The following is a 26,961-nucleotide window of genomic DNA, read 5'->3' as shown; positions in this document are numbered from 1 at the left end:
CCCCCCTCCGTCCTTCTCGCTTTCTCGGCTCGCGAGCCGAGAAGAGAGAGCGCGCGTACTACTCCCTCTGCTCCCCGTCACCGGCCCCTCGGCAAAACTCCACCTGAATCATCCAATTCAGCGATAGCCCTTCAAGAAGAGATTAACGCGCCGCGTTGTGGCACAAAGAAAACCTCGAATGCAACCCGGCCGGAGGAAGCTGGCAAATCCAGACCTCGCCGCGTAATTGCTCTCTATTGAGAGCATGACACTTTCGAGAGACTCGGATGTCGAGCACGGAGCGAGAAGGTTCAAAGTGCCCGCGGAAGGAAGTTTATCAGAGTCTCGTTCTCGTCTCGCGTCGACGACGTCGAAGACATACTTTACATCGATATTACAGGTAGATAGACTTTCATATTGCGAAACCGAGAAACCGAGAAAGAGAAAGAAAGAAAGAGTGAGAAAGAGAGAATTACATTTAGCGTTAAACGCGGGACACGAGGATGTGCGCAATAATTATGAAGATAATACGAGATTTGTATGCCGACGCATACATTTATCGCGACGGAATTCGCCGACATTCAGAATCCCTCCGACGAGAGACGCGACTTCATATTGTCTTTCTCCTTCACGTTCTTCCCCTTCTTTTTATGCGCGCAAATAAGCATAATGTGACGCCGGGAGGAGCGTCCACCGCCTAAAGAGGTAGGTGCCGACACCTGTTTGACTTAGCAACCTGATTTTACGGGATTCGCCATCCTTCATCCGGACGAGCTCACGTAGTGAATAAAACGCTCTTATCTAGATTCCTCCTGTATCACGTGCTCTTAACGAAAATTAAGGCCGACAGCGCGCTTCGCGCCAAGCGAGTTTGGAAGGAAAATTTGTAAAAAACTCTGGTATAGTCGGAAATGTCAGTATAATTTTGTTGAAATGCGTGAAATCACGAGGTACATGTAACTTCTGCTAGTGCTTCAACTAGGAGCAATCATGAGATCGTTCCAAACAAATGAGAGGATCCCAGAGAGAGTACTCTACGAAGTACAAATTGTCTCTCGCGCACAAACCCTTGTAAATTAAAGCAGAAGCCCTCGCACCGTTTCGTTCACATGTTACGATCGACCGAGGAGGCCACCGATGGCGCGATAATGTTCGCCGGAGAAGAGGCGAGAAGGAGCGGCTTTTCATTCTCTCTCTCTCTCTCTCTCTCTCTTTCTCGGCGAGCGTCTTACTCGACTGTCGAGCACAAACTATCGCGGTATTTATGCACCAGCCGTTTACGAGTGGCGGTTTGCGCGGCAGTAAACCCCGAGAAATCGCGGGATCGCGGCGACGGCGCGATTATTTCGCTACATTCTCCCGTCGTCTTCATTAATAGCAAACGTCAACGAAATGGCGTCGCTTAACCCCTTGCACTCGCGTGCACTCGCCTGCTCTTCGACCCGTTAAGAGGCCTCTCTCACTCGCCGACCCGCATTCGTTAAGTGTCCCCGTATGATACTCGGACCCGTTAGGACACCGCACGCCGTTCTCATATTAGTCCAGTAAAAATTAAGATCGGAGTCGAGCGTACCGTTACACGTGGGATACCGACGAGCCGCGGCCTACCGTTAGACGTGAGATGTAAATACGACGCGCCGCTTCTACCATTATTCCCGATTGTGCCGGAATCAAAGCAAAAAAAAAAAAGAAAGAATAAAGCCTCGTCTCCCTCCTGCTCCGCGTATTTCTCGCTCTCTTCTCCAACTTTCGAACAAGACCAGAAAAATGGATTGCCTCGCTTTTTTCGCGTCCGAACCTTCGACACGTCAGCGTCCACTCTTTCCCCGTGCCGTTTCCTACGTCGTCATTATTCGCGTGAATTATCGCGCCATTGTCGCGGCACGAGATGTCGCCGCCTTTTTTTCTCTCTGTCTCTTTCTCTCTCTTTCTCATGCGTGCGAACGCGTGTCGCCGGCGATCAGCCACCGTGAATGAGCGACCGACGGCAAGGGGAGGAGGGGGGGGGGAGGAGGAAGGGGCGGTGAGGAGGAAATGCAGCGCTGTATGCACACGTGTCATTCGCAAGCGCGGCCGCCACGTGCTGCCCGAGCGCTTTCCTCGAAAAATAAACAAAACGCAGCGGCACCGCGTCACGGATTGACGCGCGTTTACATCGCTCGAGTTGCTGGGATTGCTGGACGCTCTCCCGTCCTCTCCTCTCCTTCTTCCTTCCTGGTTCGCGCGCGTTACTCGTCTCTCTCCCGCAAAAAAGCTCGAGCCAATCCGATATCCACGAGCACGCACGTGGTGAGATTTGTCGCACGTCGCACGACGCGAACAGAACTCGGGGATTACGCGAAGGGAGACGAATAGCGTCCCCTTTTTGTAAAAGTTGCATACATACATACACATATGTATACATATGGGGAGTCAATAAAGAGAAAAATAAGCAAAACGCATGGAGTTGGCTGAAAGAGCGAGTGATTTCATTTTCTGTGGTGTTCCGTCGTCGAAGACGTTTGTTCATCGGGCAACTCGCAATGACGACGATTATAATGCGGAGCATGATGCGGAATAAAAGAAGGAAAAAAGATAACAAAACTGCGCGCGTGCGGGTGAAGAGCGTATTACCGTCGTCGACACGTCGTAAAGACGCGCTGTGAGATTTTACAACGGTGGCGAACGATCGGATCCACGTTTAATGTATGTAACGCTTCCTTTTTACGGGGCCGCAGACGCCGTCCATAATGACACCGTCGTCTTTTCGCTTCAGCGCGTGTCACACAGTAGCGATGCTCTCTGTACTTGTCGCGCATTATGGTTATATGGTGCGCGGTTTAAAATCGCCCGACGACAAATCGTCGTCGGCGGCATTTACGGGATAAGATTTTCATTGATCTCCCTTCGATTACGGCAGCACGTTTGATCCTTTTAGACTTTACGACACGACGTGATCTCAAAGTGGAAGTGCAAATGTATTATATATCGCGTTGGTTACCTTTTACGTTAATATCGTCAATGAAATCGCACAAATCGCTACCACAATTATTGCTTATCCAAGTGTCTTAAATATATCTAAAATTCAACCAATTTTTCTTTCTCTCCGACACAATGCATGATTCTCAAGTTCTATAGTAGTAACAATCTTCTTGGTCCACAGACGAAAAGTAATGTTGATTGCGTTTAGCAGGAGTTCTTAATAAGCGATCAACTATTGATAGACTGACTGGCATGCACCTTTAGATCCTGATGTAATCTAAAAGTGCAGTCTGATCAGATTCTAGAATGACTAATCGCTCACCAAGCGCTCCGTTCTGCTGAACGCAGCCATTGAGCGGTTAAACGAGCATTCAAACACCGAACCAAAAAATTTAAAGATTTCTGAGTACGACGGAAGTAAAGTGAAGGAAAGGCGACGACGGAAGACGAAGGTCGGCTCATGGACGTTAATCTTTTCCTCAAAGGAGAGAATTGAGGACGCGACCAGGTCGAGTGCAGTTTCGAGCGAGCTCGAAGTGCGCTCATGGAGGGCTGTTGCTCTTTAGCGAGAAGAACGAGGGAACGAGGAACGAGAAGGCAAGAATCCGCGCGCCAAAGAAGAACAAGAGCAACGTCGTCAGCGCGAAAACGTCCCGAGGGCGCGATGACATTTTCATGTCGTCAGTGGATTAAACTTCTTCAATCTTGTAGATTTGTTACGAAAACTCGGCAGCACAACGGGTGAAACGAGTCTCTGTAAGTATACAATCAAATATAATATTTTAATAATCATTTTAATAACCATTTTAATAACAAATATTCGTGGTCTCATTTCATTTCGGTTCTCTCGTTTCTTCTCATCACGCTTTAAAAATATATGTGTTTGTTAAATTGACATATATACGCAAAAAATGCACTTGTAACTGGCTTACTATATTTAGGATAATTTGTTTCTTCTGTCGAAATTGAACAACGTAAAGATCGATAACGTCTTTTACATTTGACATTATATTCATCAGACCTATACTCTATACACTCTATTATATTCATCGTACCGTCTCGCTCTTCTCGCTACTGTATCTTTTCTCGCGTCCTAAGGGAACCGCAGCCCCGGCATACGTAATGCATCCTATCTATTTATCTATCTACCTATCTCCTTCACGAGTTCGCGAAGGCTCGCGTTACACCGATCCGCACGATGACGACGGGCGATGACGGCGATTAAATTCCACCGCTGCCCCGTCGATGAACCGCCGCGGGAAGAAGTCGACGAACTTTCGGAAAGCAATCTTCGGAAAACCATAAAGCGAGACGCAACTCCGGCTTTACCTACCGCCACGCAATTATGACGTAATTGACGGTTTCAAGCGGGCGGAGTTTAATAGACGAAAAGAGACACAAACGCACCGAGAGAGAGAGAGAGAGAGAGAGAGAGAGAGCTATTGCACCCTTTGCCGCGCGCTCTGCCACCCCTTCGTGCGCCGACGAATTACTTTCCAATTTGCGTGGCCGGCGGCCATGCATACAAAGCTGCCATAATCTCGAAGAGATATTAATTTCGCGCCCCCAAAATCCACGACGTTGCCGATCCGCCGGATAAAACGCGAAAATCATGTTCTGACGATCGCTTGAGATTTTAATTAAAGTGTCTCGGGATTTCGTCGATGGCTAAGGGAGAGAGAAAGGGAAGAAGAACGAGAGAGCGAAGGGCGAGGAAAAACCGGGCGAAAGAGGCGGAGAATCGATACGACATGCTCGACGAGAGGGGGGAGGAAAGGGAAAATTGCCGCTCATTATTCCTCATTACGATAAATTAGTTCGGGAGTCTGAAGTTAAGTTTGATATATCTCGGTGGGCACAGTGTGTATTCTAAATTTTGCACACCGCGCCAGGATAATTACACCCGCAAAAAGAAGATAGTCGGCAGATAGAGATAAGAGAGATAAGAGAGATACGAAGCGCGGTCGTGTATGGAGCTCGTTTCCGGTTAAAATTACGAAAAGCCAGATAGAAATTACATTTTAATCTGTATCGACAAAAACGAGCATTTCCACTCGCGAACGAATCCCGGCCGGGAGAGAATTCGCCGTCAGAGAATTTCGTGATTAATCATCCTCGTGTGAATTATTAGGGAACAATTAAGCTTGATAAATTAAATATGTAAAATAATGTTCTCCAAAAAGAAATAGGGAGCGACGGAAAAGGAATATCGGGGAAGTATATAGAAGGAAATTTATAATTCCGCACTTTTCTCCCATACGGACGAGATAATAAAATGCAGAAAGGTAAAAAAAGATATTGCGCCAGCTGCATTTTCAGGTGATATTAATCTATCTCACACGACGAGGTCCGAGCGTGAGTTTAATTTGCCGAACTGGCGAATTCAACGGACAAATAGGTCCGAATAGGTGTACCGAAACAACGCGCCGGAATATCGACGACAGTCATAAAGCGCGTGCGCGTGGAAATACCGTAAATATCAGCGTGCAAAAATATGCAGGAGTCGTAGGCGCGCGCGATTCGTTATCCTAATGATACGCGGCGATGCGGGAGCGCGATCGCGCCCACAGATTACATCGATCCCACGGATATGGAAAAAGGGAGAGGACGGGAGAAATTTTCAGCGGTCTCTCGCGACGCGATCCGCGAATTGGACGGCGAGAAATAAAATCGCCCGAGGCGGATAAATGTCGGTCGTGCCGCGAACTTCTGCGATTATGCCGAGATAACGTCGCGTCCCGAAACGAAACACGGAGCTTAATCGCGAGAAGGCTCGGGGCGAACGCGAGGCGACGCGAAGACGAGCCAAGAGGAGAGGAGAGGAGAGGAGCCGAGTGGCTTGCACCGACGCGGAACGCCGTGATTTATCGTCCTAACGCGTGTACTGATTTATTATCTCAGGAATTGACCCCGGGACGCGATCCCGCGGTCCGTCCGGGCTCCGTGCTGATGAGCGATGGCGCGTTTCCGTTAATGTCGGGAGCACACGTTGCGCAAATTATTGCTACCTTCGCGAGATCGCGCCGAATTTACACGCTCCGCTCGGTTAATGATCCTCCCGGGCGAATCGCGGCAAATGAGGTGAGTCTCCCTCGTTTCATGTATCGTCGAAAAAACGGACTTCTCTATCTGTTCTTCTTCTTCTTCTTTCTGTTCGTCACGAGAGAAGCTGCAAATCTCACGATCTCACGTACGCGAGTACGTACCTCAATCCAAGTGATTGTTTTCCGTGATGTAATTTTAATAGCGTTATGCAATCTTATTTGTATGATTTACGAATATCGAGAACAATAGCGGGAGTTATAGCGTCCGGTGGCATTTAAGGTAGCGTTCTTCTCACGCTGCTAGTGAAAGGATTGAAACGTCGAAAACGAGAGATGGAACTCCTCCCATTTGAATGCGAATGCAACTACAATGTCCGTTTATACAATAATCGAGTCATAATTCACTCTCGGCATCATCTGTATAAATCTAACGTCTACCGCCCCACACACGCGAAACGGAGCCTTCCAATATACTTTCACGAATCACTCGTATCGAAACTCTGTTTACGTGTTTTCACAACGAATGATTCATACCGGATGATCTTTCCAAGTGAATGGAAGTACATAGGATAACTTCCTTCGACCAGCGATAATCGTTTTATGGATATCCCGTGTAATCGATTTTCTCCTTTCCCTTTTTCACTTTGGATAATTGATCCAGCACACGATCACCGTGAGCGGGCCGTGCAAATTTGCATTTCATGTCGCGCAATAGTTGTGTCGGTTTACATGTCTGCTCGCTTTCGCATATGTACACAATGTCGCGTAACGTAAAATACTGCACAATATAGCGTTACTGAGAAGGTGTAAATTCTCCCAAATGTCGCAATGTATTATCTACGAGGAATTCTTCGAGGAGTTCAACGGTTATTTCTCGTAATTGTAATTTTTAATATTAAATGTTTTGGTCGTATCAAATTTGTGTACCTTTTTCAATTCAAGAAGCGTGACAGTAACTTAGCACGTAGACTACCGACCATCAAGTACATTTAAACAGCCACCTGCACACTAATTAAGCAATGCTCCCTTCAGCTAATACCTTCTAATTCCCCGACTAATACCACCTCGTACATGTATACACACCACAATTCCTCAGTAGTTTACTCCTTGGACGTTGTCGTTGGTACAACTTTATCAGATAGAATGTTGAACCCTCGCCTTAATATTTATTAGCGTGTTACACGTGGCCGACTGGATGAGATTGTTTATTCGTTCATCTTTTCGCAATTAGGCGCAGTAGACGCGGGTAGGCACGAGTCGCTTTTCCCTGCAATATTAATTCGAGAGGGATTCGACGCGGGCTCTACGAAGCGAGCTATATTAGCGGCGTAGAAATTTCAGTGTAGAGAGTACCTCGTAAAAAGTAAGCATTACATCCAATTATCCCAAGTTTCGTCGTTAAGGACCTCAAAGACACTTCTCCGCGGCGGATACGGCAAAGAAGTCGGCGCGCGGCTCACACGGCTCGATGGGTCCGTTGTACTTTGTCTTAATCGCGGCGCGTTCCTCGTAGAAAATTAAGGAGAGGAGTTCGTCGCGACGCCAACGATGACAACGACGACGACGACGACGACAACGAAGACGAAAACGACGGCGACGAAGACGACGATGCCGACGGCGGATGAGAAGCAGAGAAAGCACATGAGCCAAGGAGAAGAGGAGGAGGAGACGAAGAGACTCCATGACCCCGAGGATAATGGATAAAGCGAGAAGGCATGGAGAGTAAAGAGGCAAGAATCTCGCGGTACCGTACACACAGAGGGATGAGGCAGCCTAAGGAGAAGAGTTAAGAAGTCGAGAAGGTAGAAAGCGAAGAAAGGGGGAAGGGTAAGAGGAAAGGTGGCGAGAGCAGGCAAAGAGAGAAGAGATGATGGAGCAGGTAGACAGGGAGAGAGCGCAATTGTTAGTACTTTTTCAAAATCTACTGTAGTAATTTTTTTCTTAATCCTGCTAGAGAGGACTACGTTAGTAGCATGATACAAACTGCACGATGTTTAAAATGGAAAAGTCGAGCAAGAAAAAAGGGAGAACAGGGAGAGAAATATGTAACGCTTTGGCAGAATTTCCCTGAAGACTAAGACGCAGTTTACGGCGCAGTAAACAAATGTGGAATATAAACAGGCGAGTAAACAAACACGGCGAATAATACGGCGCGTCTTACAACTGCAACGAATAACGCGGTGCATTATCGAAGAACAGTTCGGAACTGTGGATCAGAATTGTGCATAACGTTAGAATAAGTATGAGGCACGGCTCTCGTGAAGGCACGGAAAATGTGTAAGACGCGGTGTGAGAAGGGAAAGATAGGGTCTACATTATGCACCTTGCGACGGGAATACTTCCAAGATACTTCGCAGAACGAGCATCGAGTCACAAAAAGTACAGTTCAAAGTATCAATTCGAAAGTTTACGGAGGCGCAATGAGAAACAACACAAAATACCGGAGACCGGAGGAGGCGAGGTAGGCCAGAAACGAATATCGAAGGAGCACGAGTGCACACGTCGCGCGCAATATAAGAAATGAATAGCGGCAAAACACTAAAGGGTCTAGTTAGACGAAGAAAGATAGCAAGGGTGGGGGAGAAAGGTGAAGTAGAGAAGAGTATAAGGAAGGTAGTCTCTTCTTCTCTCGTCTCGCAGGCACGAGAAGATGGTAAAGTTTGGAAAGCCCGAGGCGACCTGGAAGACAGGAGAAGAAGAGAATTCCTACGGAGGAGAGGAGTGGTAGCGGAGCGGGCGGGGGAGGGAACGGAGGGAAGTGAGAAGGGGGAGAAGGCAACGAGAGAAGTTCCACGAGAGAGCTACGGACGGCGGATGGGAGAAGGTACGGGAGAGAGATAAGAGACAAAGAGACGGACACTGACAATGAGAAAACGAGCACGGCGAAAAAGGAGGCAGCAGGCAGGTTCGGGAGGAAGAGGAGGAGAGGAGGTGAAAGAGAACGAGAGGATGAAAGGGAAAGACGGGAAAGGAGGACGTGGAGCGGAGGTATAGTGGGCGTTCGTATACCGAATACCGACGGCCATCCGAGAGAGGATATAAGGACACGCTCGGGGCCGAACTCCGAGATATTCGACGAATTCGCTCGCGAAATCACAATGAAAGCCTCTCTCGTCCTGCTGTACTCCCTGCGAGAAGTCCGTCGTCGACGTTGTCGTTGTCGGTCGTCGTCGTCGTCGTCGTCGTCGTCGTCGTCGTCGTCGTCGTCGTCGGCCGGCGGTCTCTTCGAGAGAGCGAGCGACGACGTCTTTTAAACTTCGCCGCGGCAACTCCGCCGGAACACGCCAATATTGACTTCCGCTGTATTACGACGGGGGTAATTGGAATTCGAATGCGAAGGCGTATTTTCCGACGGCACAAGCGCCAAGAATTCGGTCTCATTGAGTTTCACGTGTCCTGTGTATGCGCGATGAATCAAATTTATTCGTCGCGAATGCAACGTGCGTTAGCAACGTCTGATATATCATGCTGCACGTTAAGAGATCCCTCCCCCATCCCCGCCAGCCGCGACAATTGCGTCAATATAAGTGTTTACTTGCAGAAAGCACACCGACAGTCTCGATTGCCAGCGATCCCTCTGAAATCCGGCCGGTGAACGACAAATCGCGACGACGGTCTCTCGAAAAAGCTACTAAGTATCGCGGTGTTATCGGACCTACGTGACCTTTTCGCCTGACACGAGATAACTCTTACGACTGATGATAACGCGTGTGCATCAAGCGAGCCGATCCAGCCGCGTAGAAACGGCTACGTGAACGCAATGTGCGATTAAGACGGCACACATCGTTTGATCATTACGCGCCGCGAGCGGAGACCGACCTAAGAAAACTCCCGAATCCTCGTGCATCCCTCGGATCGGGATTTATTCCGAACACGCACGAGTCATATATCGGAGAACGATTCGAAACGGTTGCGAGGTCGAGTGAAGTACCGCCGGACCGGCGATTTTTCTATCTACTAGGGAGCAAATCGAGAATTCATGCTCAGAGCGAATCTCGTCTGCGCGAAAAAGACGAAAAAATAAATATCCGTTTAAATACAGTTAATGTTATTACGCGATACCGGCCAATGACTGCGCGCTCATTGTACTAAACTCGATATATTTATCGTATAATTTCCCTGGCATGTATCCATCGCGCACACAAACTGCAACTCCACCGTATATATCTCGGAAATATCGAATGTCACGTTTCTCCTTCAAAGGTACGCGAACATTTTACATTCGTAACGTGCTTTTTTTTAATTTATGGGATTTTTATGGAAATTTGTGTGTATATTCTTATCTCCTTGTTCACTTTTCACCTATTTGCGTTTGCGTAAAATTCCGCGGATCTTAAGGGAAGTATAATCTCTAAAGAGGATATGACGACAGAATGTGTGCACTTGGAGAACGATGACTGGCGAATGAAAGAGAAAGACGAGCAATGAAAGATGGAATGAGGATGATACGAAGGTCTGACCGGGCATCGAGGAGTTGAGAGAAAAGAGGTAGAGAAGAGAGACAAGCGAAAACAGGATGAGGCTGCGAGATATTTGAATCCTTTCGACAATTTTTATTGGAATCCGGCGGCTATGCGGCGCATATTATGATAAGTCGTATCATTGGAATCCGACAACGGGCGACATATTAAAAACGCGTTTTAGCCTTCAGCCTGGTTTCTCCGTTTATACTGCGCATCGATTATTGATAATCAGACGTGAAACTGGCAATACTCTTGTCGAAAAATAATCTTTTTTGCTATTCAGCTAGCGAGAAGATTCTTTAATATTGCTTCGTGTATCCAAAATAAAGTTCGGCTATATATCGAACTGTAATAGGCAATACTTGAAACGTTTGTCAGTTTATACGTTACTACGATATATCTCGAGGAAAAATTCGATAATAATATAACGGTACTAGCTATTTCAGGAAGGATGTTACTTTTCAGGAAAGGAACGGTAGCATCAATACAGCCGTATAAAACCATCAATTAGCATTCATTAGCGTCTCAGGTGAGACAGAAAAAAAATAGAATGACCGGAATAGCGTCTGTTCTCCGCGCAAGTGTGTATCCCTATAAAGGAACACGGTGGGAACCCATTTTCGACATTTTCCCGGAACGAAGCCCTTCTTGAAATAGGCGACTCAGTTAAATTAAGGAGAGAGACGTTCTAACCCGAGAGTTCCCGTACGCGTAATCCAAATGCATCTTTCCGCTGCTCGCGGATGAAACGAACTGTATGACGAGCGCGCGCCGTAATGATGCAACCGGGCACGGCGCCCTTATGGCAAACGTGGTACACGAGGAGGAACGAGCGAAGCATACCTCGTGCACGACGCGCCTCCTCGAGTACAGTCCACGTGTATACAGGGTGTCCCGGTAGTTTGACACTTCTGCTCGTGGTTCCTCATTTCTTTTGCGCCAAGATTTTGCTCTCCACTGCCCCCGTCGCGACTCTCACAACTGTGATCATTAAATATTTCGAAGGAAATATTTTAATTCACAAACACGTTATTCCGAGTCTTTCGGATCAGACGGGGAAAATGAGATAGTTGCCCTGAAATAGAGAGAATATTTGACGTCGATTGTTCGAGATGACGGTATTTAAAAGGCACTGTTCTGATTCCGTCAAGTTTCGCGGACAGAGTATCTCGATAATCAATTCATTAAATCACGAAATCAATATGTAAATTTCTAGCATTCGATTTATCATGCATTCGTTTCACTCGGAAATAATATTTTTTTTTTTTTTACCACGACGTAATCGATATATGCTTCGCTGTCATGAAACGCGATAGTCGATATCGGGCGCATGATTACTTTGAGCTGCTTAGAACACGAGATAACATCTCGCTCTCATTATTTCCACGCGTTTATATTTCCTAAGCTCATAAAAGAAAGACAGAGAAAGAGAGAAGAAAGATTGAAAAAACCGGTCCTTGCTCGCTCAAGAGAGGTTGCTCCGACGTTCTGGAGGAAAGGTGGCGAACCCGGGACACCCTATATGCACGTGTAGACGTGTATACACGTCGAGTCCTAGATTCTTGCTTTCGTATCCGTGAGAGAGGAGAGAAGGAACAAACCCGTGGCTCGCCAGTCCCACGGGGCCTCGGTGTCCTCAGTTATCTCGGCCGGGCGGCGTGATGGGAGGAGGGGACGGGAGGGGAGGACGCGGGCCTTACCTCCGCGATCCTCTTCTCGGTCCCCTTTCTCTCTCGCGGCCAGTCCTTTCGAATCCATCCGCTTGTTCGCCTCATCTCCGTCCTTTTCCACGGAACGCCAACGCCGCCCGAGATCGTTCTCTTTCTCTCCTTTTCTCTCTCTTTCTCTCTTTCTCTCTAGTCGTTTCTTACATTTAATTTCGCTTCGTCTGGTGATCTCGGCCTCTTCGTCACGACCGCGAGAGCTCACCTCTGGACTTTCGTAAAATATGTATCCGCGTCTCGCTGATAATGAGAGGAGAGTTCGCGAGCGAACCCTCGACTCCGATCTCGCGACTTCTTCGGTGATTTCCTCGTTGCCCTCCCTCCGCCCCCACCCCTCTTTCTTTGATTTACGTTTGCAGATGATTTACAACGGCGCCGCGTCGATTAATAAGCATGGTGTTAACACGGTGAAACGCTGGAAACCCGGCAGTGGCAAATCACGTTGCAAACACAAACGTCGTGGCATAAGGAAGAATTCACATTTTGGTAAGCAAAAAACAGAAAGGTAGAAGTCAATCAGAATTTGCACTAGTAGAAAAACAGAAATTGTCGACTACCAACTGACCACCAACGCGAGTTCTAATTGGCTTCTGGCTTTCCGCTTTTCTGTCAAGGTGTGAATTCTGCTGAAGAATGTCGCGAAAAATTTCCGGCAACAACCATCCTTCTGCATCGTTTTATTAGATTTTACTATATAGTCTCTGGCAGGAAAATTCTTTTGTTATTCTCAATACATAAAATCCGATCCCGAGAATTATTTTATACGCCTTTTGTTTGTTTATTTGTTATTTCATTTGATTGACAAGCGATCAATGGAAGTGTTTTTTTATCAGAATTTCTGTGTCTCTCAGTGTTAAGATATTAATTTTCTTCGCCCCATTGTTGCGAACCTAGTCCTCGATCCTAGTTAAGCGTATACGCGTTTTATCAGTGAAGAGATTAAACAAACCCGACGTGTTCGAGAAACAATCTCCGTATCACCCCTCTGAATAAATACACGACGTAATCCGGCGACCCCTTCGCCTGTTATTTCAGGTTACACCCTTCTCCCCAAATTCGAATAATCTTGCCCACATTTTTTTCTCATGCTATCGGATTATAGCGGATCGTATTTCAAAAGGGATTCATTCGGCCGTTTGGCCGAGGCAAGCAGATTTGCTAGATTTGTCGTCACCGAGAAAATGTAACAAAAACAAAATGTAGCAAATATAAAGAAAATATAACAAAATTAAACTATAATTAAATATAAAATATACAAGTTAACGAGTAATCAGAGGTTCATGAAGACGAAATCATTTTTTTTTTAATACTGGTTACAAAATAGATTCTAAATTTCAACTCGGAATATCTCCTTATTCTCGGTGAATTCGTTAAAAACGTGTTCGCTAAAATTAAAAATATTCTGTGCAATAAATCATTTCACACACTTGGAATCACATATATTAGATATATTTTTGCTCGCGTCTTGGTCCTCCGTCCTGACTTCAGTCAGGATCCGTCCGATCCAGTATCTTATCCCTAGCTGCTTCCAGCCATTCACAGGATACTCGCGTGAATACGATTCGATGGATGAAACGTATGTTAATTAACGCGATGCCGATTAAATATTTCAATAGCCGACGAAATATTCTAACCATGCAACGTGAAACGTAAACAACGCACCGATACGTGTACTTCGCGTCGCAACGTGTGTGTGTGTGTGTGTGTGTGTGTGTGTGTGTGTGTGTGTGTGTGTGTGTGTGTGTGTGTGTGTGTGTGTGTGTGTGCGCGCGCGCGTCGGTTCGAGACGTAATGATCACGGACAAGTGCTCGCAGCGCGCGAGCTACCAAAACAATCGGCGACTGACAAAGTCATCTTTTGCCAGTCGTCCGCTAAACAATGACGTACTCTACTCGGTGCGTCGGAAGATCACGACAATCAATACTCTCAAAATATTTTATATTCTCGTGGCAGTTATATGATAATTATATTATTAAATTATCATGTTGCACGGGCAGTAAGATCGAAATGTGTCACGCGCACATACGAAAAAATATTCTACTGCTAAGAAAGGCGATTATTCAGCTTACTTTTCTTCTCTTAAGTTATTTTCACACATTACAAAGAATATTTTCTTGGTTATTTGAATAATTTCATTATAGTATATATACGAATTAATATTTGAGATACAACATATGTATTATATGATTTGTATTTTTCATGTGTGACCACTGAGCGTCTGACGAGGAAGCAACCAGGAACTGACTTCAGGACAAAATATATAACGCAGAATTAAAACTTTCAACTTGAGTAGGCGCGAAAATCTTCGCAATACGGTTTCTATAAAACAGCATATTTTCCGATATTGACAAGAGGTCTCGCTTGAGAATCGCATTGTCATTCTACTGCAGCTTTCGTGTTGAGACAGGGAAAACTATCGTAAGGCGGTCGTTACCCGCGCTTCTGATAACGACGCGCGAGATCGCTCCTTTTCGGCCAAGGGACCGGAAAGGGTACGTGAAAAAAGAACGAACGGTCGACCTCCTTCCTCGGCCACCCTTCCTCATACACCGGAGTAAAATTGCCCGCGGAAGGCCGACGGAAGGCCGACCTCGTAGACTTTTTGAGGTTAACCGCGCCGCCTGCTAATGGTCAGAGCCACGAAAGCCGGCCGTATTTTAAAGTCGCCGGTTGGGTGAACTCTTTTGCAGCGTCGATTAACTTCAGCCGGAGCGCCGAAACGAACGAAGACACGGGAGCAAAAAAGGAGGAGGCAATGCCGTTTTTACACATTTCCCAAGAGAAGAGTGGAAAGCCGGATAATACCGGAATTTCCAAGTTCACGCCGATTTATCGCGTTGTCACCTTTGTCTCGAGAACGTGAAGATTCGTAAATTAAAGTTGCGAGAACACTGTGGATTTGTACAAGAAACATCTCAACCTTTACCAGGGTAAATATCTATGTAAAAAATTGCAAACGGTAGTTTATGTCGATATCGCGTTGTCAGATAATTTGACTCGAGAACATAAAGAGATTCGTCAATAAAAATTAAAAAGAAAACATGGATTAGTACGTAAATCTTTACCAGGGTAAATACCTATGCACAAAATTCTATTCAAGAAATCTATACCGAGAGCTAATCCTTTTATCTTTCTATATATAATTCTTGGAATAATTTGAAATTAATTTTCATCTTTCACGTTCCAAACTCAATTCATCAGAATCACAGCCACAATTTTAATAAGAGGAAATACTATCAAAACTCGAAGCAAAAATATCGCTACACCATGGAGGATTCGTCTGCTCCGAGAATATATCCCGCATGTAGATTTTGACACTCGAAAAGACGGTTGATATTTGACCGGTTTCTCAAGAGAGTTCACTCTCTTTGAACTCTCTCGCACGCGTTTCACGGAATCAAAACGCGGGTATCACGCCAGGAAGCGGATGGAAGCTTATTGAAAATCGCGCGGCGAAGAAAATGTGTCGATAACGCGATATTTCATTATCGCGGAATAGTCGAGTGGTTGAATAATCGAGGACCACCCAGTGCTTTGGCCGAACGATTCGGTGAGCAATGTGTGCTGCTGCCGGTTAGGTTAGATTATCGAATGTCGAACGAGCGAGGAAGCCGGCCGATCGATCGATCAATCGATCGATCGCGTGACGAGGCGAAAAAGAATCGAGCGCGAGCAAGCTATCTAGATGAAGTTCATTAGAACGCGCGCGCGCTCCTCAAAGTCCAAGCACACGTTCCGAAGTCAGTCGAGTTTGCCGTCGCGACGCCGTCGAGGTTCAGAGAAAGGCATGCTCTAGTTTCAAAAAAGAATCGACTAATTATTGTCAAGTACCGTTTAGCACCAATAGTTATTTTCACCAATAGTTATTTTCACCATAGCATCGCGCACTGTGCTAAACAGCGACTATTAAAAGGTGTTGTTGGTTACTCGTCTCTCGCTCGAATTTTATTTAGAAAAACAATACCTACTTATCGCGCGTGAGACACTTGTGCAAAAACCCAATATCTTATTGCATTGAAAGAAAAAATATCGAAATAAGAGATTTATTTGGTAGGTATTAATAACATTTACTTGTGTAAGATATTTTTTCCAAATAAGAAAATTATGCATTTTCAGCTTTTCATAAAAGCAGTTGTTTATTCTATTTAAATAAAAGAACCTAGATTTAAGTAAATATGTGTATGTGTAATTAGTATCCATCGAATAAATATTTCTTATTTTTTTTAATTTTTTCTCTCAATGTATAAATTCCTAAAAATTATTGTACACGAATATTATGATTTTTTTTCATATAAATTCTTTTCATTTCTAATATGTTTCTAGTAGTGTAGAAATAGATCGTTAGTGAGATCTATCTTGCTAAGGAACATAGTAAATTCCGAAATTAGAAATACAGTAAATCTTTTAATAGCACATTTCAGTTCCTAAAATATAAATAACACACATAAAGTGAAGAATAAATGAAGAATTAAAAATAAATTACTACAGAGAGAGTATCGATCTATTCCTCGGTATAAAAATAATAATTTCATTCAATAATAATTTTTACTATAAAATTCCTCCCCCTCCATGAATGTTTGATATGTGGAACAAAGATAAAATAAAAAATAGAGGAAATCCTTCAGGAAATTTCAGGAAATCCTTTTGTGCAATCTATGCTGTATAGGTCATAATTCCTGCAATTTATTCAGCCAATTTCATTTAATAGCTGTAATTTTTACAAATATTTTCAATCTTTTATTGAACACTGTTTTTCATCGTTATTAATATCGTATTAAAATGCTTGAAATCGTCGATCTTCAATGTATCCGTAAAATATAAAGTCGTATATTTTAAATAAATAAAATGCGCGTCGTGTTGCTTTAGAAGCGAACAATTCTCTGTTCACGTGATTACACAATATAAATCCGCGAATGCCTGCGCGACGTATCGCGAACTTGAATATGATACTGAATTACGCTAAACTGCTTAACGCGGCATTTCGTTAAGCGTAATATTATCATCGAGGCGCTGAATAATATCGCGCTAGAGTAAAGTAACATCGTGTACGCCGCGTAATATTACGCTTTTCGTAAATCACACACTTGCGCGCTTCACTACAAGCGCCGACGTCACCGTTCGCTCGCGCGGCGCGAAACGCACGGTGACGTTAAGTCGCACGTGCACTCGCGGCGGATTACGTGTCCGACCATTCGAGGCGACGCGCACCTAAGTTCCGATAAAGTCGCGATAACGCGACGTTATACGCGGGATAACGCGCAGCCAGCTTTTTCATAGCAGCGTGCAGTGTCATTTGTTATGGCGAAGTAGCTCTTGATAATTCCGAAGCGAGAAGCGCCAGAGAGAATCCGCGTATCGACTTCTTTGTAAAATGTGCTTATTCGCGAACATTTATTTTGAGGGGAGCAATCGAGGCAAATATCGTTTACGGATAACTGGATAACTGAGGGATGAAGTGCTAAGTAGGAATTTCAATGTACAAGATGAAGATATCGGTAAAACATCAACGGATATTAGTTTGAATAATGTATCAATCTCAAATAAGGTTAATTTCTATTTATATAAGTCAAAACATCTTCTATTCCGGGATTTATGTTAAATCTTTAGAATGTCTTTCTTTTTCCAGATTTGATCGTGAATGTATCATTGTTAACAATCATTTAAAATTACTTCGATGGCATTGCTAATAACTCGACAGCAGATGTATTACTAATGAAAATTAACATCACATTCGTACGTATACGTGAATGTATAATTTATACGCACAATTATTTTCAGAATACGCTTCGATAAAATATCGTAAATAATTGCGTTGTAATTTTTCAAGAAGCAAGAGCTGAAGCAAACTCGCGGAATTTACATATACATAAATGTGATAGATAATACACGCTAAACGAAGTGCACGACAAGGTAAGCAGGAAGACTATATCACTCTATGAGCACGGTAGAGTTAACCCCAAAGACTGCAAAACACTTTGTTCGCGTGAAGACAGGAAGAGGAATCCGACACAGTTTGCATATATTACAATGATAAATTCGCATTTACCGCGAGGGCGAAATGCTCGACGACAAAGTCTGGAAATGCAGACGTGCCTATTCATATGATACTTTATGGATCACATAAATCATGTCATGACTATTAACTTGAATGTCAGATTTTTATATTGCGAAGACCTACAGCGAATAGAAAAGATATTTGCACAACTCACATCTTTTTTGAGCCAGATCTGTCGCGCTGCGAAGTTTCTATCGAAATGTATATTATCTTTTCATTTGTACATTTCAAAATATATCTTGAATAAGAACACACCGTAGTTCAACATTTTTTTCCTCCGCGCAAAATGATCCCTCCCAAAAAAAGATAGAACGTACAAATACTTGTTCTGACGCTGTATAAAAAATGCAAAAAATCCAAAAAAGACCTTTTCAAGACTCACCTAAACCGCAACGTTGCAAAACCGATGAGCGATCCTTCGAGATGCTGGAGTACAGGGATGGGGTGGGGGGGCAAAGTCAGTTCTGCACGCGCCCCCCCGACGTCACTCGGGACCCCCCGACGTTCTCGACGACGTTCCTCGTGCTCCGACGCGAGTACACACACTCACACAGCCGCCACAGGGCTTGCTATTATATCGTTATATACCGGGTCGCCTCGTGACTCCCCGATCGCCGCGCACTCGTGATCGTACTCCCCGATCCCGCGGCGCGTACTCGACCTCGTATTAGACGCACTCTGCGGCGAAGCACTTGATCACCACGAGGCCGGCGATACCTCCGACATCACGAGTCGACCACGGTCCTGTTCTGCTGCGCGAAAGAGAATCTTGCAGTGCGTTGTTATCGCCGGCGTTGCTCTTCAATGATGAGCCGCGTTCTTTACGTCTTGGTACGTGCTTATACGCTCGTGCGTGTCCGTCTCACTCTGTTTACCAGTTCGTTGTGTTTGCCCGCCTTGTTCGCACTCTCACTGACCTTCAGCCGCGCGGAATCATCTCGCGCGCGCGTGTCCCTTCGATTAATTCCGATTCGGCTCGGCTGCGTATACACACGTTCGTCGTCTGTTCCGCTCGCCCTTTACGCGCGCCGCAGGGGGCAGATCGCGGGGATTTCTCCGGCGGGAGAACGACCGTCTCTGTTCTGAGGATAAACCGCGATCGGCTGCGTGGTAGAGGCGATGCGGCGCAAGAGCAGGTGTCGCCGCTTCGGCATCTAAAAGAAGAGCGTACGAGTGCGATCGATCAGAGCGCGTTTTATGTACTTTTTTCCGCTGCTTTTTTCGATAGAAACGCTCGATTGGCGAACGTCCGGACTCGCGGAATTGCGAACTGCGTCGCTAGCCGGCCGGCCGGCGTGCGTGTCGCGGAACCGCGGGGAGCCAGTATGGCGCCGAGTTTCTTTCTTACTCACTCTCGCCTGCTTGCCTCCCTCCCTCCCTCTCTCTCTCTTTCTCTCTGCCTTTCTCCCCTTCTTTCCTACACTCTGACTCACTCGCTCGGTCGCTTTCTCTCTCGTTTTCGCGCTAGTTCATTCACTTCTCTCTTTCTCGTTCGTTTATTCGTTTTGTTTCTTTTCTCTAGCCCATTCGTTCGCTTTCTTTCCTTTCTCCCACACCACACATACATACATACATACACATACGCACACACAGTGTCGTGCTCTATCGTTCTTTGTCGTTCGATCGTTTACTCTCTTTGTCTTGCCTACCTTCTTTTTCACATATCAGCTTCGTCTCACGCGCTTGTCCGGACGACGTTTTTTCCACGTACCCGCTCCTTCCGTTCTTCTCCTTCACTCAACACTCCTCCATCGCGCGACTTCGTGTCACCTACGCGCGCCCGTTTGACACCGCGAATGTCGCCCGTTCGTTCACTCCCGCGCGAGAACGAGAAGCACGTCTGTGTTTTAATGCGCCCGACGAGACTACGAAAATCGTACCGCCATTTACAATAGATTATCGACACCATCTTGTAAGGTCGTTACGAGCACCATACAAACGAAATCGTCCCCTGACGTTATAATACGCGTAATGACGCGACGAGATATGTAACACGACACCTAATAACACGGCCGATCCGCGATTAGCCGAACGTACGATCACCGGACGCTCCGAGAACGCGCAATCACCGTCGCGAGATGCACGAATTCGAATTCGAACACGCAGATTCACGTACGTGACGCGACGCGACGCTACGCTGCGCTGCCGGTGGGAGACTACGTAAGTCGCGGCGCCACTAATGATCCGCGATTACTCGGATTTACAACTGCACTTCGAGGTATGTTCGCTATCGCGACGTGCAACACGCAACGACCTAGAAAGCTTACGTGCCGAAGCACGCGACGTTGCTCTCACAAAAAACGACTTCGATAAAATTGAGAATTAGTAAGTTACGCTTTCCGGTTGTATCTGAGAAGAAAAATCGCCCATCCCATATTCACGGTGCAGCTCGCTTGACGCTACAAGTGCTCCGAAATGCTTAAAGCGCAGTTCGGTTGTAATGACGCTAATGACGCTCGTATTAACGAGATGTCGCGCATGTTACTAGGATACTTTAAAGCGCCAAGTTAACTGCATCCCAGGAGAAATGTATTTATCCGTCGAATAGACGGATGTATCGTCGATTTAAGACTTAACTTCTTTTAGTAAAAATGCGCTAACGACATTCAAGAAAGGAAATATTGTCACAATGGGCATCTCATAAGAAGCACATTACCTATGCTTTTTTTAGTTTCACACACACACACTGTCTTTCTTTCTTTCTATCTATCTCACATACATACATACATACATTCTCTCTCTCTCTCTGCTACTGCTAATGAAAGAGGGAGAACCGCGAATGCACTCACGAGTGCTCAGCGATGAGAAGAACGGCACGAGCTATGAGACTTACCGGCGACGACGTTTATCGCGTCGCGTCGCCGACACGCACGCATCAGCTCGATGTATATCCTGCACGACGCGCGACCGTTCCTCGGCGCTAAAATGGCGATCGAAGTGACAAGCTCTCGCCGCCGCCGCCTCTTCCCTCTTCTACTATACCTCCATCTCCTCCTCCACCTTCTTCTCCTCCTCCTCCTCCTCCTCCTCTACCTTGTCGACGAGGCTCGACTCGGTGAGGTTCAGCTTGACGCGTACTTCGCGCGCCGCACGACGGTAGGCGCGTCCTCTCCCTTTTCGCTTCGATAACAACCGGCAACTGATAACAGCAGTCGGGATGATACTTTGTCTCGCTTCTGGAAACGTTGCACTACCTTTATCCTCCCTTTCTCGCGACTCGCGATAGCGTTATCTTTTGCTCACCCTCTGTACTTTCCGTCTTTCTCTCGCTCTCTATCTTTCCCATTCACACGTCCTGTCTCTCTCACTCTCTCTTTCTATCTCACACTCTCTCTCATATTCTCCCTCTTTCTCACACTAATTCCTTCTATATCCACTCGCTCCTTCTCTTTCTCTCTTTCTCTCTCCCACCCACCGTTTTACTCTCTCGACATGCAGCGCGAGAGAGACGAGGGAGGCTGTTTACTCCTTTCCTCGGGACTAGGCTTTTACCGAGCGCGCAACGATGCAACGCCTCGACGACGGCGGCACGACGTTGACGATCAAACACGAAGACCACGACGACGACAACGATAACGGCGGCGGCGGCGGTACTCGATGGCGGTTCTTGGAGGATTCTCTCCTCGGTCCCGGACGACGCCTAACACCACCACCACCACCACCACCACGATGCCACCTACTCGAGCAGTGCTTGCCCGGACTCACGGGACTCGACTGGGCTCCGCCAGGCCGCGATACGCCCCTCTCCCCCCTATGATAACCTCCAATGTTTCCCCCTCGTACACCCCCGCTGCCCCGCCGCAGAATCGCACTTGCGCCGACCGGCTATCATGCTCCTACCCCCTTCTCGCCCTGTCGCCATATACTAGCCGTTTCGCGCACTTCAGTTCACCCCCAGCACGATTGTACTAACCGTGCAACGTCACGACCCCCGCAGAGCTCCCACGCCCGCGGGACGGCCAATAGCGCGATCGTCGCCGACAGGAACGTATCTCGAAATACTCGCGGACGGCAAATCGCCCCCTGCGAAATTCCAGCGACCCTTTTAGCGCCCAAGTGGCCTCGTCAAGATGAGACTACCTATTGATGGACCAATGTCCTTGTTGCCCAATGATTTCCCCAGAGAATCGCGTATATTCGTTTCTCATGATCGATCTCTCTCGATAATCGATACTGCTACTCGTATCGCGGTTTCGCTGCAACATTCAGTATATATGGTCACTTGAAAATGTGCACGCGTAATCAGCAAACACGTACATTTTTCTCGGAACACGGTTTCACGAATTGGACCGACGAGAAGATAGATACTTACACTTGTATGTACATATACTTGTTATTTCTATTATTGCAACTAGCGATAGCTACGATCTGATATTTCGAATTTGGACCAATTTCGGACCCTAACCTTCTTTGTAACTACACCACTAGAGTCTGTTGGAAACTGTCGCGATGAGCAGTTGAATTTTAACCTATAAATTTTTCATGTGCGGATAGTATCATCTGTGTGAAATCGGAAAAGAAAGAAAGTACAGGAAAGAGAGAATAGTTAAAGAGGATTAACACGTTTGGAAAAGTAGAAACGATGTGTCATAGAGTGGCTATATCCCGCAGGAAAGGCTGCAGACACTGCGGCAGAGTCGCTGAACCGTCAGAAAAAAAAAGTTACAAGTATATCGTGAGCATCAAATTATAGTTCTGTTAAAATCGAGTTTGCACGAAATTAATTGAGGAACGCGATTTTCTTATCTGTTCGCGCGCTCGAGATGTTCACGAGAGTTGTTTCAGGTCAACGGGTGCTCAACAAGTATCGACGCCGAAACGTTCCGAATCAATCACGCTGAGCGCCGATCTGTCGAGACGGCGGGACATCTTACAAAGCCCCGGCGATAAATGACTGCACGCCCTAGACGACACGCGTTATAAAGCGCAATGACGAGAGCGAAACGGAACGGCGGGGAAAACGGGCGCGTAGGCAAATGCACATTGCTCCGTTCGACCTCTCGTGAACGTGAGTATGTAAAGGAGCGAGAGAAGGACGAGAGAAGGGGGAGAAGGAAAAGGAGAGTGGGCGGGCGACGAGAAACAAAGAGAGAAGGGGATAATTCGCGAGAACGGGAGGGAATCGCGCCGATCGCTTCGCGAAGGCATACGCCGGTATTCTCCTACGCGGGGTCGGCCGTACGAATTTTTCTGCATCCCTTTGAAGTCGAGCCGCTCAAACTCGAGTTACTAACCGAGTCGCGAATATTCGACCCGCAAAACAGGCCCCACAAAACTCGGTCCACTGATTTCGCGTCTTTGACACTCCGCGTCACTTCCTCAGCGATCAGACGTGAGGGAACTCGCCCGCGTAAAAATATAGCTCGTGTCCCCTCGGTACTACCGCAAACATCGCGACAATTAGACGTGAGAAAACGCACGATTGCTTAAGCTCGCAATTCGTATTCCTCTTGGATACATACTTTCTAGACGCGATGACGCGACTGCAATGAGAACACTTGTCGCGCAGAGAAGCAGTCGGAAGCCGCGATTTCTCGATATGCACTACGCTATTCGGCGACGATGATTGGATTCATCAGCCGATCCAAGAAATAGTTTTTCAAAATCAATCGGTCCTGTGCGAATCGCTAAAATTTCGTACTCAAATTTCATTTAGCGGACCGGCAACGCGACTCGTCGAACGACAACGCGTAAAACAACGCGAGTATCGGATTATACTCGTTGCCGGCGTCACTTTCGTTATTTATGCTCGGGCATACGGCGGCGTTAGGTTTAATTTAATTTGCGTCGTTGATCTCGGAATGTTCGTTCGGCCGTGCCGCGCGAAATATCAGAGCGCGGCGCGCCCGTAATTGAATCTGTAACGGCGAGCAAATCAGCGCGCGGCCGGCGCGATCATTACGTTACACGAGTCGCACGACGTCGATCGACGTTCGTTAGTCAATCGTTCGCTTAATTGCCCGGAGGCCACACAATAGAACCGTTTGAGCCGCAGCTTTGTGTTTAAAGCGTTAAATAAACGCCGGCTCGGCCAGGTGGTCGATCTAATGGACTATTGTGCCAAATCTCTGTTATTACTATCATTTTTCCGGCGAATTCGCCCAGATGGCCACGGGACGAAACAACGTTTTACCATACGGCTCGTTAGTCGAATCAGCTCGTCGATGAGCTCACAAACGCGCGGGGACGCGTTGTGGGAGATCGAACGACTGGCAGTTCCTGCGCGAATTCCACGAACATCGCACCCAGTACGCGAATTGTCTGCTTCTTACATTCGCAACGAGCTTGCGTGTACGTGCGCGGAGAGCGCATGTGAGGAATGTACAAATGCTGGCGAGTACCTCTCGTCGAATTATCGCGAAAACTTGGTGTTTAATATAATAACAAAACGTACAAGTAATGTATCATTGTATTCGCGAAACACGCGCCCTTCACACAGTCGAACGTTTACCGCGATATTATTTTACCATTCGGACAATTCGAGATCGTGTCTCTGTGTTTCGAGTGATTAATTTACTATTTGTTCTCGCCAGGTTAAGATATTAAAGCCCCGGGCTACGCACGATATGCGCTTCACTGAGCAACTCGTGAGGACCATCCAGCCGGCTCACCTTTTGCATTTATACCTGGGATAAATAAACCGTGCAAGTAACTCCGCGCGGCGTTTCGGCGAAACGGAAAAGTTAGTCGTGGACGAGCTCGCTGCGGCTCAAACGAAACTCGCTGGACGCGGCGCTTCGGACGCTGCATCATTACACGAGGAGGACGAGGGACGAGCGGCGCAAATTTGCCGTTGGTGCGTCAGCCGCGACGCCGCGATAATTGGGTTTTACTTCAGGCTCGCTTGAATAATCCAAACGGCGCGCAAAGTGCACATCGCGCGTCCTTGCGCGCCGCGATCCCGCCCGCAGGAGCCGCGCGCGACATTAGCGTCACCGTCGCGGGCGGGTGACAAATTTTGCAAAGCGCCCTTCGGTCCACCCTCTCCGCCCTCTCTCGGTATCGGGGAATTATTAATGCGTTTCCCGAAAGTGGTTACGAGGCGAACGAGCGAGCGAGCGAACGCGTGCGAAATTAGCGAGCTGCAAAACGGCGCGCTCGGCTACAAGCGGATTCCGATCGAGATAATGAAAATTAACGACGTTAAAGCGCCGTCACGCCTGCAATTAATTATCGCCCGGAAGCGGCCCGTGGCTGCTGCCGATCGGTCCACGGCTGCGCCGGACCCTCGTCTCTTCTCTTCTCTCTATTGCTACAACATAATCGCGATATCAATCCTTCATTAATTCCCCGACCAAAGGACGGCCCGTCGTCCAGGACTCCTCCATGCGCGAGCGCGATTAATTCTGCGGGGTGCTCTATAAGGCTTCACAGAGGATGTCCCGCCATCGCCTGATATTAATGACGCGTCACCTGTGTTAATGTACAGTTTTATGGTCAGAAGAGCCGCGCGGAGCGTGGCTGTCGAGACTCATCGGTCGAGAATCGCCCGCTCTGCGTTCACCTCATGTTTGTTGGATTAGATTTTGCGACGATTGTGCCGCCCACGATCTTTGCAGGATAAAATTTGCAAATACAGACATTAGCGGAGACCGTTGAGTAATGATATCGATTATCGTTATTCTGTTCATTATTTCGACTTGCGACCCGTTCATCATCTATTCGGCGTAATGCGCTCCATTGTACAAATAAAAAGGATCTTCATAACGCGCGTTAATACACATGATCTCGATTTCGACGATAAAGAGAATAGGGTTAGAGAGGACACGAAGTTACAGTGGATAATTCAAATTCCATGCTTAAATAAAGAGGAGCAATTCTGGAAGATATACACACACCGTTGGGGCGCATTTCGCTTTACTGTCATTATATAGAGTTTCCGGGGGACAGTCTTTGTACACATAAAGAGAGAGAGAGAGAGAGAGAATCATCGAGCTCAATGAATTATACATCGCGCTACAGCGGCACCCTCGCTACCAAGTTCCTCGCGGTGGATAGCCGCCGTCACACGCGCGCGAGATAAGACCAGCAAACGGAACTCTTAATAAAACGATAGTGATAGCTAAACATCCCGGCAGCGTGACGACCACTTCCCTTTCGTTGGGCGACGATCCAAAGTCGTTCGAGTTGATTGTTCATTACATTCTGGGCCGCGCGTTTTCGGAAACTCAGACTTTTTTTCGCGTTTTTTACTCGATGTCCACATCACTCCACACACATGAATGTGAATTATCCAAAGCATAAATGATAAGCTTTGTTTCAAGTATCACCCTTGTAGCGTAATAAAATCTTTAATTTCGCTAACAACCGTAACGAGTGTCTCAGTTGAAATCTCAAGTCGTGTCCCGTGCATCTACCATCCAGTTTAAAGCGCCAGCTGTACGAAAACACGTGCTGAGCATGTGTACAAGCTGAATCATAAAAAGTACCGACTTCTTGACAACACACTGAGCCTTAATTACGCTCAGTACCTTTTAGTACAATCTCTGTGATTTAATCTGCAAAAAATATTTATAATAATTAATCTATATATTACAAAGTGTTTTTCATTAATTAGGATATTAGGATAATATAGGACCTAATTGTTTTCTAACTTACAATCATGAGCAATTTGTCATTTTTGTCGTAAAATAAAAATGACACTAATTAAAGAAGAAAAGATCAAATCTCACGCAATCATTTAACATTATTTCAAACTATACGAGATGTAACTTCGATACTTTTCATCAGAGAC

The 26,961-nt window shown here is 46.5% G+C and overlaps 1 protein-coding gene and 1 long non-coding RNA gene across 5 annotated transcripts in view; one reads left to right on the top strand and one right to left on the bottom strand.

The window, feature by feature from the left end:
• LOC116850048 (plexin-A4) overlaps positions 1 to 21,927 on the bottom strand; it is a 300,999-nt gene extending 279,072 nt beyond the window's left edge. The window contains exons 1-2 of one of the 3 annotated variants that reach the window (XM_032827842.1): positions 21,061 to 21,927; positions 18,610 to 19,381 (exon numbers count right to left, since the gene is read on the bottom strand). The gene's annotated coding sequence lies outside the window, so the exon portion shown is untranslated. Of the gene's footprint in view, positions 1 to 18,609 lie in introns of all 3 variants that reach the window. The other 2 variants (XM_032827843.1, XM_032827844.1) reach the window with 2 other exon arrangements.
• A 496-nt stretch (positions 21,928 to 22,423) lies between these two features.
• Positions 22,424 to 26,534, top strand: LOC116850027. Of its 2 annotated transcripts, XR_004379246.1 has the most exons (4): positions 22,424 to 22,543; positions 22,722 to 22,902; positions 23,013 to 23,235; positions 24,761 to 26,534. It is a non-coding gene; the product is annotated as an uncharacterized LOC116850027 (long non-coding RNA). The 2 variants fall into 2 exon arrangements; XR_004379245.1 differs by having other exon boundaries at positions 23,013 to 26,534.
• Positions 26,535 to 26,961: the final 427 nt, after the last annotated feature.

The sequence above is a fragment of the Odontomachus brunneus genome, unplaced genomic scaffold (assembly GCF_010583005.1).
Source record: "Odontomachus brunneus isolate Ranch 3 - 2012 unplaced genomic scaffold, Obru_v1 Obru_scaffold_132, whole genome shotgun sequence".
NCBI lineage: Eukaryota > Metazoa > Arthropoda > Insecta > Hymenoptera > Formicidae > Odontomachus > Odontomachus brunneus.
This window is presented reverse-complemented; position numbering and strand designations above follow the sequence as displayed.